This window comes from Aythya marila (genome assembly GCF_965140915.1).
Source record: "Aythya marila genome assembly, chromosome: 30".
NCBI classification, from domain to species: Eukaryota; Metazoa; Chordata; class Aves; order Anseriformes; family Anatidae; genus Aythya; species Aythya marila.
In genome coordinates, this window is record NC_139071.1 from 2,045,358 (window position 1) to 2,055,122 (window position 9,765).

Sequence of the window (9,765 nt, forward strand, 5' to 3'; positions counted from 1 at the left end):
CGGTGGGTGCCTGGGGAGGGGATGCTGAGGAGCGCTGAGATTTGAGCTGCCCGACAGATGGCCGGCTGCCACCGCGGCTGGGGAAGGGGTGGGCGTCCCCGCGCCATCTGCCAGGGGTCACGGGTGACCCCCAAACCCCGCCGGAGGGGAAAGGAGGGGTGTGAGAGGAGGTCGGGGGGGTCGGGGGGGGGGGCATGCCAGAGCTTGATTTACAGAAATGCGTTTGGGATGGGTGCGGGTGGGCTCCTCACTCTTGGATCCCCCCCCTCACCAACCCCAGCACCGCTCCCCGGGGACGCACGCAGCAGCCTGGGGGCTCGGGGAGGTGCCGTGCTGGTGGGGTGGGTGGCAAGGGGCAGATTGTGTGGGGCAGGGCACGGGGGGGGGGGGCAGCGATGCCCCCGGTACCCTCGTGCTCACTGGAGCTCGTCCCGAAGCTTTTTGGTGGTTTTTGGGGGGGGATGATCGCTGCGGGGCTGCCCTGGCACAGGACCCAGCTCCTCCTCCTGGTTCTGCTCCCCCCCCAGCCCCATCCTCCACGCGTGCCCACCCGCTGGCCTTGATACCCCACGCAGCAGCCTCCGGGCTGCCCAATTCCCCTTCCCTCTCCATCCCAGGATCTCTTCTTCCCTCTCCATCCAGAAGGGTCCCAGGCGGCACGGAGAGCTCAGGTCCCCCGCGGTCGCTGGGCACCCCGGGGCTGCCCTCCCTGCACCCGTTTTCGGGGTGAACGGAGGCGAAACCCCACAGGGACGGGTCACCCACCTTGTGCCTTTGTGGGGGTGGTGGGTGCAGGGCTGGGAGACGCTTGGGTGGTGCTGAGGAGCTGCTTCCAGAAGGATTTGGGATCCCCGGGTTGCTGCAGGCAGGAGGGGAGCGAGGAGGAACGAGGTGGGCACGCGCCCGGCTGGCTGCGGGTCTCGAGCCGTGAGCTGGGAAGGCTCCAGGGAAGAGCTGGGAGGGCTGAGTGGACCCCAAAAACCCCCAGCAGGTTGGTGTGGGCACGATCCTGCCCTTCTGCACCCACAGGACCAGCAGGATGCGGCCGAGGACCCAGCAGACCCCTTGGGGACCAAAAGGGGTCCCCCAAGTCCACCCCACTGGGCACCTTGCGCCGCAGGAGGGGACGGCGGTGTCACCCCCAATTTGAGGACCCCCAGACCCTCCCTAGGGCCACCACCACATCCCCTCTCATCCTCCTGCCCCTTCTGCCCTGGGGGGGGGGCACAGGGGGACCTTCCAGCTTCCCCCCCGAGCGTTGGGAAACCGAACAAAACGAGCGGGGAAGAAAGGGAAGGGGCAGGAGAGGGGTGGAGAGGAGGGGCAGGTGTCAGCAAGCTGCCTCCAGCCATCTGTTGCCAGCTCGGGGACTCGCTTTCCCCCTCCCTCCACCCCAGCTCTGCGTCCGATGGGGCCGATGGATGCTCTCGTGGGGGGGGGGGCAGCACGGCGGCGTCCCCCACCTGAGCGCAGCCACGGCCGGGGGGCTCGCGGGGGGCCGGGGGGCGCGGGGCTGAGCGCGGCAGCTGAGCTCCCGGAGAGGCTCGGGGCTCTGCTGCCCTCTGCTCCCTGCTCCGAGGAGGAAAGGGGCTGTCCCCTCGTGTCCCCCCCCTCCCCAAAAATCCCTCCTTGGCAGAGGAGCCCCCTCCTGATGTAAGGGGGAGGTGAACCCCTGAAGTGAGGCTTTTTGGGCATGGGCATCCTCCGGAGGGGCTGCTGGAGCGTCTCCCCCACAGGACGCCCGTGCCCAAACCATTCCCCTGGGTGATCTGAGCTGCTCAGATTCAAGCAAGACCCCTCCCCGCCCAAATTTTGGTGAAGGGTTGCTGCGAATTTGGGTCTCCGATCCTCTCATCCATGGCCGGGAGCTGCTTCTCCGCTCCCTTCCCCGCCACCAAAAGGCCAGGACGAGGGGGCGAGCGCGGGGTGGCACCAGGAGCCCGACACCTCCGCGCCTTCGGGGAGGGCAAAGCGAGGATGAGGAGGGTCCCAGCTCCACCCGAGCCCCCCCGAGGAGTAAAACCTGCTGGATTATATCCTAATCCCAAAGGCCTTGGGGACCGGGACTCTAAGTGGAGGCTCTCTAATCCCTTCCCGTAAGCGATCCGGCGCTAACTGCCCCGATGGGACTCCGGCCACATCTGGTGGGGGAGCCCGCCGGGGCTGCCCGCGGCTCGCTAAGAGGATGAGGGTGCGGAGGGGAAAATGCTAAACCATTTATGCCTCGGGCACTTTTTTTTTTTCTTTTTTTTTTCTCTTTTTTTTCATCCGCGGCGATCAGATGTCGGAGCCGGCTCTCCAGCCCCCTCCTCATCGCCCCTCGTCGTCGCTGGGACCCTCCTGTAAAAAAACAAAAAGCAGAAAAAACAGCACGGATGCGGCCACGAGCCCTGCAGGTGCTGCATCCAGCTCCTTTTGCTCAGCCCCTTGGGGGGGGGGGGCAGAAATTGACCCCCCCCCAGCAGCTCTGCCCCATCCCTGAGGCTCCACGCCAAGGCTGGTGCCGGATGGAGATGATGTCCCGAGCACGGGAAGCTCGGGGAGGGCTCAGAAATTCCCTGTCCCTGAGCTGAGCATGAGCAGATGGGAAAATGACCCCCCCCAAAAAAAAAAGTAACCACCTAGAAGGGTCCCGGGGGCGGTGTCCCCCTCTCTCCCCCAGCCCACTTGGGGATGAAGGAGTGGGGTCGAATCCTGCTGGGGTGCAGCTAGGAGCTTAGCCGGGGTGGAAAGGGTGGAAAATCCTCATTTTGCAGCCCCAGTGCTTCCCCCTTGGGGGGGCAAACAGAGCGATGGGGTGGGGGGAGAACCAAGCCCCCCCCCCGGAGCAGGGGCATCGCTGACAGCTGGGCTGGGGCAGGCGGCCTCGGAGCAGGGGTTAACGAGCGGCAGCCGAGGCCGTTATCCCATATGGGGTTGTCCCTTATGGGGTTATCCCTTATGGGGTTATTAAATATCGGGGGGGGGACCGGCACGTGCCAGGACCCTGCCCCACGTGCGGGTCCGAGCCCCCTCGTCTCCAAACCATCCGAGGTGCAGGGTGGCTGCTCCAAACCCGGAGATATTCGGAGCTGCTTCGCCCCTCCTGGGACGCCCTCCCCACGAACTAATTGATGCCACCGGGGGATAAAAAAGACCCCAGAGCTTCACCGGGGTGGGGGGGGGGGCTTCAGAGCGGATCAGGGGGGACCAAGCGGAGGGGGTGGCCGCGGCACGGCGAGCAGGGCGAGGATTTTGGCACTGCCGGCCCGCAGCTGGCCCTGGCCGTTGGGGAGCCACGCGGTGGCCGCGTCCCTTGCCGGTGGGCTCGGGCTAACGGCCGGGAGCCGGTTGTGGCCCCCCCCCCCTCCCCAAGCCCCTCGCCCCAAAGCCGGGCGCACGGGCTCCCCGCGGGGGCCGCGGAGCAGCCAACTGTTCCCCGGCGAGGCCGTGCGGCGGCGGCGGTGGCAGCGGGCTGCAGCCCCGGCTAATCCAATCCATCAGGGGGGTAATGAGCTATGAAAGTGCGGATTCAATTAAGGGGGATTGCGACGGAAGGCAGAGCCCCGGCGTGGCAGACGGAGAAAGGAGCCCGCTCCCCTCTGAAAGGGTCCATCTGTGCCGCCGGGTCCCCTCTTTGTGCTCCCTGAAAGGGATGGAGACGCACAAAGGCGGCCGCAGCCCCCGCCAGGCGAGCGCCGGAGCCTCTGCCCATTTCCCGGGGGGGGGAAACTGAGGCACGGAGGGGCGCGGGGAGCGGTTTCGGGCACCGTGGCGAAGTTTGGAGGTCTCTGGATGCTGCCAGCGAGCCGTTTTGCGGGGGGTTTGTGTTTTATTTCTGAGTTAGGGGGGGGTCCTCGGCACGTCCTACGGCCCTTCAGGCATCCCGGGCACGGCTGCTGGCTCAGGACCCATCGCCCAGCTGAGACCCCGAGCTTTGGGCTGGCTTTTGGGGTCGCCCTGCCCCGTCCCTACAGCATCCTGAATTTTGGGGGCCTCTTCCCACCGCTCTGTACCAGCACCAGTCCCCATCCCCTGGCGTGGGGAAGCCGCTCTGCTTCGTGCTGGGCAGCTCGGGAGCCCCCCACACCACCCTGCGGGGCTCCGTGCCTCAGTTTCCCCTCCTGGGAAGGGCTGGCAGAGCCAGAAGCACCCAAAGGTGCATGCAAAGGTGCTTCAGCACCCTCCTCTCCTCAGCTCTGACCTCTGGGCATCCAAATCTGGGACCCCCCGAGCATCGTTCCGGCTGGAAACACCCCCGGGGGCCTCTTCATGGGAGAGCCCCCCGCCCGATTACAATTTGGGGGGGGATTGGGCCAGGGACGAGTTTAAAGACGGGATTATTGCTGTACAAATTCTGATTAAACCATCCCCAAACCCTCCTGCTACAAGATTAAGCAGAGCTCTAATCTCAGCCGAGCAGCAAGACTTCGTCAATAACTCCAAATCTCCCCGCTGTTAGTTTATCTGCTGGGGATTAGGCAGGGAGGTTCCTGAACTTGTATAAAATAATAATAATAATAATAATAAAATAAATTAAAAAATAAAAGAAATGCCTGTGTGCTGGCCAGTGCGTGGCAGCTGTCATTGCAGGCGTCGGGGCTGGGGCTGCCCCAAATGTCTGCGTGGGGCAGGTTTTCTCCTCGCCCTATGTGGAGCACCAGACCCGAGCCCTTTTGGGACACCACAAAAAAGTCCTTCGTTGTCCAAGGACGGGCTCTGAGACCCCCACATGGGGGAGGACGGTGGGAGCTGGGGGTGAAGGAGCTGCTGCACGCTGCAACCTCAGAACGGAGCCCTTGGTGACTTGCCCACTCAACCCAGAGCCCCCCGTGGCCACCCCACAGCACCACTGGGGCAGGACCGTGGTGTCCCCTAACAGGGCCATCCCCTTGGGTGCCAGGAGGACACGGAGCACCCCCGGAGCTCCCCGCTTCCCTCAACGAGGTGCTCCCAGCCCTGGGAACGCTGGCTGAGCCGGGATGCTCCCCGGGATGCGGGACGGTCCCGGGATGCTCCGGAGATGCGGGATGGACCGAGCAGATGCCGGGGGAACGCCGGCCCTAATCCCCTGGCCCCGGCCCCGCTGCGTAAACACCCTGTACAGCTTTGCAAACAGATTGAAGCGCGGCTGATCTGGAGCGCAGCGGAGAGCTTAGGGGCTCAGAGGAGCCAGCGCCGGGATTTGCGCGAATTCCCCGCCCCGCGCTGGCAGGAGCCGGCGGGATGGGGACCCCCATGGGGCTGGGGGGACACGGGGAGGGGACCTGGCCCCAAAGCAGGGCATGGGGGGGGGGCGTAGCAGGGCAGTGGGGCAGCCCTGAGGGGGTCTGGGGTCGGGGAGAAGCTGCAGGGATGGCCTGAGGAGCTCCGGGTGCTCTCCAAACCCCTGAATTGAGGGAGATGAGATCCCTCCAGGGGCTGGTCTGTTCCCAAACCCCTCAGGTCCCGTTCCCTTCGAGCCCACCAGCTGGGAGAACACCCACGGGAGCTGCAGGGTTTGGGGACACGTCTACCCCATGGAGCCCCCTCGCCCATGCTGTGAGGTGCTCGGCACGAAGCCCCTCTCTGGCTCCTCTCCTCCAGCCTGGCTTTTGGGGTCCCTCCTGCCTGTCCCTGACCCCATTTGGAGTTTCCCACACTGCTCCAGGGCTTGCTGTTCTGCTGGACAGACATCCAAACAATGTCTTTTTGGGTTGCTTTGTGCCACGCACGTGTGCCCGGGGGTCCCAGCTTTGCACAAGCCCCCATCGAACCCTCAGTGCCCTTTTGGGGGCAGACAAGCCACGTCCCAAACCCCCCGGGGCTCAACGGGGTGCCACCACCTTGTCCCCTTGGGACCACGTGCAGCTCCTTGCCCACCGGCCCCGCACTCATCAGCAAGAAAGTTAGCTGCCAAAATCTGATGTCCCCAAGGGGGGAAAGACGATTAACTCGAGAACCGACCGTCTGAGAGTTCGGCTTAGTGGGAAAAGCCTCGTGGCTTCCCAAGCCGGCCACATTAGGAGCTCAGTGGCTCACGGCGTTATCAGATTACAAACAATATCAGAATTACAGCTTTTAAAGCTGGGTTTTAAAAAGGCTTAGCAATTATACGGCTCGGGGCTCTCCCACCCCGCTGGGGAAACCAGGGCGACTCGCAGCCAGGACCCTCGGAGCTGCTCCAACCACGGCTGTTCCAGGGCGAGCTGGGGTGTCCCCATCCCCGAGCACCACTGACCCCAGGACGGAGATCAAGTGGGCTTCAAGCGAAGCTTTGGAAGTCCTAGAGGTTGTGCAGAGCTCCGCCAGGTTTGCTGTGGCCATTTCTGAGCCTCATTTCCCTCCCGAATTCCTCTCCTTTCGCCCCGTTATTGACCCACGCTGGGGGACACGGGGTCTCCAAGCTCTGGGACATCTCCGTCCCCAAGTGCTTCCAGCTGGGGCACCTCCAGAAAGCCTGGCACCTGCGTGTGATCTCCACCACACCAAACCTGGGGTCCCACCACCCCACACGGAGCCGTTTCCCATGGGAGATGCTCTCCCATCACGCAGAGATGCAGGAGGAGAGGACGGACCACCCCCTGCTCCAGCCTCCCTGGTCCTTCCCAAAGGAGCATCCTCCGGCCCCAGCTGCGACCCGGCATGGGACAGGGGGAGTTTTTAACAAAGGAGCCTTTGTGCTGGATGCTAATTAGTCATTAAGGCCGGGTAAGTGCTCCTGATGGGCTAAACTCATGGGGCAGGGACCCTGCTCTCCTCGCACCGCGGTGCCCACCGTGGCTTCACGTCCTCGCCAGGGATGGTGACAAGTGGCACTGCTGTCCCCAAAGCCTGAGCAGAGGGCGAAGCCTCTGCATGATGCAGAGACACCAGGGCACCCCCCCAAGTGTCCCCCCAAGTCCAAGAGCCCCCCCAAGGCACCAGGGAACGGCCGTGAGCTCACAAGGGACCGTGCACAAGCACGGTGGCCTCGGCCACAGCCTGGCACAGCTCCCGGCGTTTTGGAGATGAGTTTGGCCACCGAAGGGTGCTGAGGGGGGCCGGGGGGGCTGGGGCACAGCTGGACTCTGGGCACCAGCGCTGAGCTGGCAGCATTGCCACAGCCAGAGGCTGTTTTTCCCTTCACTGCTGCCCCAGCATCTTTGCAGGGGTCACCGCGGGGGGGTCTCACCCTCTCTGCCGGCTGCAATAACCCCCAGCCCACCGCACGCACAGCCTGGGGCAGGGTAAGACCCCTGCGTGGGGGGGTTCCCTCTTGCTTAGGGGACACAGGAGGCCTCCACGCCTGCCTGCACGTCCCCCCATCCCTTAGCAGCAGAGCTGCAGCTGCGGGCCCCCCCAGAGAGCCCCCTCGCCGTGCACAGCTTGCGGGGACGAGGCGCTCGGCGGCTCCCACCGGGCTCCGTGCAGCAGCCGGCGTGGGGCTTGGGGGGGACGGGGAGGCTCCGAGCGGCGCGGGGACACGTGGCACTCAGGTCCCCGTGCGAGGGGACGGCGGGGACGAGAGGCCCCAGCGGCAGCCAGGAGCTGCTCCAGGATTTGAGCACAGCTGGGCAAGGCAGGCGCCGGCGAGCACAGCGCCGAGCACGGGCAGGGCGATGCGCGCCTCGCACGTGGCCGGGGTGAAACCAGGACGTTGGTGCGTGCACGCCTGCGTGTGTGTGTGCAAATTTGGGTGACCTCCTGCGTGTGCACACATGCAGCAAGAGGATGGCGTGCCAGCGTGCAAAGTGCTGCTGTGCATGTGTGAGATTTGTGCGTGAGCGCGGCTGCGGGGCGCACGCGTGGCTGCTGGGGCGCATGGAGAGGTCCCCATGTGTGTGTGCGAGTCCACACGTGTGTTTGGGCACACGCCAACATGTGTGTGAGCTTGTTTGTGGTGTGCAGCCCGTGAAAACCAGTTGCAGATGACCGATGTGCCAGGGACAGTGAGAAGAGCCCCAGGGCAGAGCCAGCAGCAGCTGGATGCTAAATGCCACCACCCCGTAGGGGAGCCCGGTGCCACCCAGCTCCTGCCACCCCTGGGGACCTTCCTGGCTCCCAGCAGGACACGGAGCCCAACCCCACGGTCAGGGATCCCAGCTGGACCCCAGCATGGGGGGTTTGGGATCAAAACTCCCCATGTCCCTCTGGTTTCCCCGCCAGGCAGCCCGCGTCGCCACGCTGAGGACCACAGACAAGGAGACGACAGCCCCGCGGTGATGCTGCTTCAAACAAGACCACAACTTTATTTGAGCTAAAAACCCAATTCTGCTTTCTTTACAAAAGGATAAACATTTGCTCTCAGTACAAAAGGAAACAAGCCCCGGGATCCAGGGGCTGGGCAGGGACCTCCGGAGCGCAAATCCTCTCCAAATTCCCAACTCTGTACAAAACACCTCGGTAAAAGAGTGAGGTTTGGCCAGCCGGGCTCGCGAGGCCAGTGGGGATTTCAAAAATAGTTGCCTGCATTTTCTTGAAAACAAAAATAGTTGCATAGCCTTTAAAAGTTATTGCTCATAGAAATACAGGGGACGAGTCGGGAGCTGCTGGGCACCATCCAAAAGACGAGAAATGGCAACGTTAAATATGGAGTTCACCATTAAATATGCAAGCCCTCGGCTAAAGTACTTGGTTCAGTCACCAGGAGATAGACCGCCGGGGCAGGAGGGAAATAAATTAAATAAATAATGGCTAATAAATAATCCTGGAGCAACGGCACTGCAAAAACCACACGTCTCCACAAAGCTAACTCCAACTAAGCACTTGGAAGTCAACCGGAAAATGAGGAGGTTCTTCAGCACGTTCCACATTTCATGGAAAACAGAGGGAAATAAATTAGACACGCACCCCCCCCACACACCCCACCCCAAGTAAATAATAAATAAAACGGGGAATTAAGACACGCTTCTTTTGGTGGGATGTCTTGGGAACGCGGATCGTGGCAGGTACTCTACAAACCCGAAGAAGACGCGGCCCCGGTGGCTCCTGTTTCAGCTCTCGAGTCCGGGATTTTTGTGCTCTGAAGGGCCGAGCATCCTGCAGCGAGGTGCCACGATCCGTGACAGTCCCCTGCTGGTTTTGGGTCCGAGGGCTGCGGCTGAGGAGCAGGGCAGCGGGGACGAGCCGAGGAGGGACCATCACGGAGACCTTAATAGGGCAGATACGGTGGCACAGGACTCCCTTGGGTGGGGAGCAGCCCCGGGGGTCTTTTGAGGGTGGCCCACATCATTCCCACCTCTGGAGCTGGACCCTCTGCTGCCCTGGGATGGCAACTGGGCAACCTGAGGGGCCGGAGGGGCTTGGGGTTCCCACCCCGAGGAGGGAGCAAGCTGAGCTCTGGGGGCTCAGCAAATGTTTGTCCCTGGTGCTGGAAACGTGCAGGGCGAAGCCACCTCCGGGAGCATCTCTGGGGGAGAGGGAGAGGGGAGCAGCAGCCCGGCTGTGGCCGGTGGTGGAGCTCAGCTCCCAGGCTCTGCCACCCGAGCAGGATTTGGCTCCAGAACCCAGAGCAGGAGAGCTGTGTGGACAAGAGCCCCGTCCCCAGCTGGAGGTGCCTGAAACCCCTTTCCCACCGTGCCTGGAGAAGGCATTGAGGGCATTTCACGGGTCTGCAATGCGGGCTCAGATCTCAGGAAGGGTTCTGGGGGCAGCTCTGAAACTCGGTGAGGTGGCACGGGCTGGGGGAGGACGGGAGGGCCAGCGGCGCCTGGCGCAGCGACATCCCGGAGAGATGCTCAGGGGTCTTGCTCCGGCTGCGTCCTTCCAAAAACAGCTCGGCCCAACGCCTCCCTGTCCCCAGAGTTCGGGTCTGCCCCTGCTTGG